The following is a 4,817-nucleotide window of genomic DNA, read 5'->3' as shown; positions in this document are numbered from 1 at the left end:
TGGACAACTGACGGTTCATCTTGTTGCTTAGATTAGGTATTTTTTTTTCAGAGTTCTTAAGAATGAATTCTAGAGTTTCATGATGATCTGTTGAAATCTGGCTGGCTGTGAAGCCATGTCTAATCTTATTGGACCGAGGTTTCAACTTATCATCACAAGAGCTTGTTGATCTCTATCAATCTTGCTATTGGAGCAATGATCTGCTAAGGCTTGGCTGGCCACTGGCCATGTCTAGTGTTTTGGACCGAAGCTTTCTTTGAAAGCTTGGCTGGCTGTGAAGCCATGTCTAATTCCTGGACCGAAGTCTTAGATTAGCATTGCAATGATTCCTGGAATTCTCATTAAGGATTTTGATACCTTTATTTTCTTTTCCACTTAATTTTCGAAAAAACCAAAAAAATTACAAAATCATAAAAACCAAAAATATTTTATGTTTCTTGTTTCAGTCCAGTGTCTCATTTTAAGTTTGGTGTCTTGCATGCATTGTTTATTTGATCTTGATTATGTTTTCAAGTCAATAATACAGGGAACTGAAGATTCAGTACATGCAGCAGAGGAATTATACAGAAAAAGCTGGGCATTCAAAACGCCCAGTGAAGAAGGAAAAACTGGCGTTTAAACGCCAGCCAGGATACCTGGCTGGGCGTTTAACATCCAAAATGGTAGCATTTTGGGCGTTAAACGCCAGAATGGATACCATTCTGGGCGTTTAACGCCAGGATGGCACAAGAGAGAAGATTTTGTTTTTAATGCAAATTTTTTTCAAGTTTTCAAAGTTTTTCAAAATCAAATCTTTTTCAAATCATATCTTTTCAATCAAATCTTTTTCAAAATCAATTTCTTTCCTTTTTCAAAGATACTTGCTAGCAATTAATGATTTGATTGAACATTTCAAGTATGTTGCCTTTTCTGTTGAGAAAGGTTTAATGTTTGAATCATATCTTTTCTTGTTAGACAAGTCATTAATGTTTAAAATCAAATCTTTTTTTAAATTGTTTTTCAAATCATATCTTCTCAATCATATCTTTTTAAAACCATAACTTTTCAATCATATCTTTTTAATCACATCTTTTTCAAAAAAGTTTTCAATCATATCTTCTTCAAAAATCTTTTTCAAAATGATTTTAAAATCTTTAATTTTCGAAAAATCTCTTCCCCTCTTCTCACATCCTTCTATTTATGGAGTAACACTCCTCCTCAATGCACAATTCGAACTCTACCTCACTAAGTTCGAATTCTTCTACCTCTTTCTTCTATTTTTCTTTTCCTCTGACACCTCAAGGAATCTCTATACTGTGACATAGAGGATTCATATTTTCTTGTTCCCTTCTCTTTCATATGAGCAGGAGCAAAGACAAAAGCATTCTTGTTGAGGCTGACCCTGAACCTGAAAGGACCTTGAAGCGAAAGCTAAGAGAAGCTAAAGCACAATTCTCTGTAGAGGACCTAACAGAATTCTTCAAAGAAGAAGAACCCATGGCAGCCGAAAACAACAACAATGCCAACAATGCAAGGAAGGTGCTGGGTGACTTTACTGCACCTACTCCTGACTTCTATGGGAGAAGTATCTCTATCCCTGCCATTGGAGCAAATAACTTTGAGCTTAAGCCTCAATTAGTTTCTCTAATGCAACAAAATTGCAAGTTCCATGGACTTCCACTGGAAGATCCTCATCAGTTTTTAGTTGAATTCTTGCAAATCTGTGACACTGTCAAGACCAATGGGGTTGACCCTGAGGTCTACAGACTTATGCTATTCCCTTTTGCTGTAAGAGACAGAGCTAGGATATGGTTGGACTCACAACCTAAAGAAAGCCTGAACTCTTGGAAAAAGCTAGTCAATGCCTTCTTGGCAAAATTCTTTCCACCTCAAAAATTGAGTAAGCTTAGAGTGGAAGTCCAAACCTTCAGACAGAAGGAAGGAGAATCCCTCTATGAAGCTTGGGAAAGATACAAACAATTGATCAGAAAGTGTCCCTCTGACATGCTTTCTGAATGGAGCATCATAGGTATCTTCTATGATGGTCTCTCTGAACTATCCAAGATGTCATTGGATAGCTCTGCTGGAGGATCTCTTCATCTGAAGAAGACACCTACAGAAGCTCAAGAACTAATTGAAATGGTTGCAAATAACCAATTCATGTACACTTCTGAAAGGAATCCTGTGAACAATGGGACAAATCAGAAAAAAGGAGTTCTTGAGATTGATACTCTGAATGCCATACTGGCTCGAACAAAATATTGACCCAACAAGTCAATCTGATCTCTCAAGGTCTGTTTGGAATGCAAAATGCACCAAGCAGTACTAAGGATGCTTCATCTGAAGAAGAAGCTTATGATCCTGAGAACCTGGTGCACGGAATTGTGATCATCAATGGCGCCATCAACATGGTACGCTCATTGCAATCTCAACTCTCTATCACAACTCCGCACAACTAACCAGCAAGTGCACTGGGTCGTCCAAGTAATAAACCTTACGTGAGTAAGGGTCGATCCCACGGAGATTGTTGGTATGAAGCAAGCTATGGTAACCTTGTAAATCTTAGTCAGGCAGACTCAAATGGGTATAGATGATGAATAAAACATAAAGATAAAGATAGAGATACTTATGTATATCATTGGTGAGAGCATCAGATAAGCGTATGAAGATGCTGTCCCTTCCGTCTCTCTACTTTCCTACTGTCTTCATCCAATCCTTCTTACTCCTTTCCATGGCAAGCTTATGCAAGAGTTTCACCGTTGTCAGTGGCTACCTCCCATCCTCTCATTGGAAATGTTCAACGCACCCTGTCACGGCACGGCTATCCATCTGTCGGTTCTCAATCAGGCCGGAATAGAATCCAGTGATTCTTTTGCGTCTGTCACTAACGCCCCGCCTTCAGGAGTTTGAAGCACGTCACAGTCATTCAATCATTGAATCCTACTCAGAATACCACAGACAAGGTTAGACCTTCCGGATTCTCTTGAATGCTGCCATCAGTTCTTGCCTATACCACGAAGACTCTGATCTCACGGAATGGCTGGCTCGTTTGTCAGGCGAGCGCTCGGTTGTCAAGCGATCAACCATGCATCGTGTATCAGGAATCCAAGAGATAAACATTAGAGCCTCGTTTGCTAGTAGAACAAGAGTGGTTGTCAGTCACTTTGTTCATAAGTGAGAATGATGATGAGCGTTGGTACGCGAAATTGTGAACAATACTTTTCACAACTCTCATAATCCCCGGTCATGAACTCCAAAAACTTGGTAGCTCAATTCCATGGCATTACACAACTTCGCACAACTAACCAGCAAGTGCACTGGGTCGTCCAAGTAATAAACCTTACGCGAGTAAGGGTCGATCCCACGGAGATTGTTGGTATGAAGTAAGCTATGGTCACCTTGTAAATCTCAGTCAGGCAGACTCAAATGGGTATGATGATAAACGAATAAAGCATAAAGATAAAGATAGAGATACTTATGTGTATCATTGGTGAGAGCTTCAGACAAGCGAATGAAGATGCCTTCCCTTCCGTCTCTCTGCTTTCCTACAGTCTTCATCCAATCCTTCTTACTCCTTTCCATGGCAAGCTTATGCAAGGGTTTCACCGTTGTCAATGGCTACCTCCCATCCTCTCATTGGAAATGTTCAACGCACCCTATCACGGCACGGCTATCCATCTGTCGGTTCTCAATCAGGCCGGAATAGAATCCAGTAATTCTTTTGCGTCTGTCACTAACGCCCCGCCTTCAGGAGTTTGAAGCACGTCACAGTCATTTAATCATTGAATCCTACTCAGAATACCACAGACAAGGTTAGACCTTCCGGATTCTCTTGAATGCCGCCATCAGTTCTCGCCTATACCACGAAGACTCTGATCTCACGGAATGGTTGGCTCGTTTGTCAGGCGAGCACTCGGTTGTCAGGCGATCAACCATGCATCGTGTTATCAGGAATCCAAGAGATATTCACTAGAGCTCTGATTGCTTGTAGAACAAGAGTGGTTGTCAGTCACCTTGTTCATGAGTGAGAATGATGATGAGTGTCACGGATCATCACATTCATCAAGTTGAAGAACAAGTGATATCTTGGACAAAGAACAAGCGGAATTGAATAGAAGAACAATAGTAATTGCATTAATACTCGAGGTACAGCAGAGCTCCACACCTTAATCTATGGTGTGTAGAAACTCCACCGTTGAAAATACATAAGAACAAGGTCTAGGCATGGCCGAATGGCCAGCCTCCCAATGATCTAAGAACTAGATGTCCAAAGATTCCTAGATGTCTCTATACAATAGCAAAAGGTCCTACTTATAGAAAACTAGTAGCCTAGGGTGTACAGAGATGAATAAATGACATAAAAATCCACTTCCGGGCCCACTTGGTGTGTGCTTGGGCTGAGCAATGAAGCATTTTCGTGTAGAGACTCTTCTTGGAGTTAAACGCCAGCTTTTATGCCAGTTTGGGCGTTTAACTCCCATTTGGGTGCCAGTTCCAGCGTTTAACGCTGGGATTTCTTGAGGTGACTTTGAACGCCGGTTTGGGCCATCAAATCTTGGGAAAAGTATAGACTATCATATATTGCTGGAAAGCCCAGGATGTCTACTTTCCAACGCCGTTGAGAGCGCGCCAATTGGGCTTCTGTAGCTCCAGAAAATCCACTTCGAGTGCAGGGAGGTCAGAATCCAACAGCATCTGCAGTCCTTTTCAGTCTCTGGATCAGATTTTTGCTCAGGTCCCTCAATTTCAGCCAGAAAATACCTGAAATCACAGAAAAACATACAAACTCATAGTAAAGTCCAGAAAAGTGAATTTTAACTAAAAACTAATAAAAATAT

This window comes from Arachis stenosperma, chromosome 7 (genome assembly GCF_014773155.1).
Source record: "Arachis stenosperma cultivar V10309 chromosome 7, arast.V10309.gnm1.PFL2, whole genome shotgun sequence".
Lineage (NCBI taxonomy): Eukaryota > Viridiplantae > Streptophyta > Magnoliopsida > Fabales > Fabaceae > Arachis > Arachis stenosperma.
The sequence above is the reverse complement of the archived record's forward strand: the minus strand, read 5'-3'. Positions refer to the sequence as shown.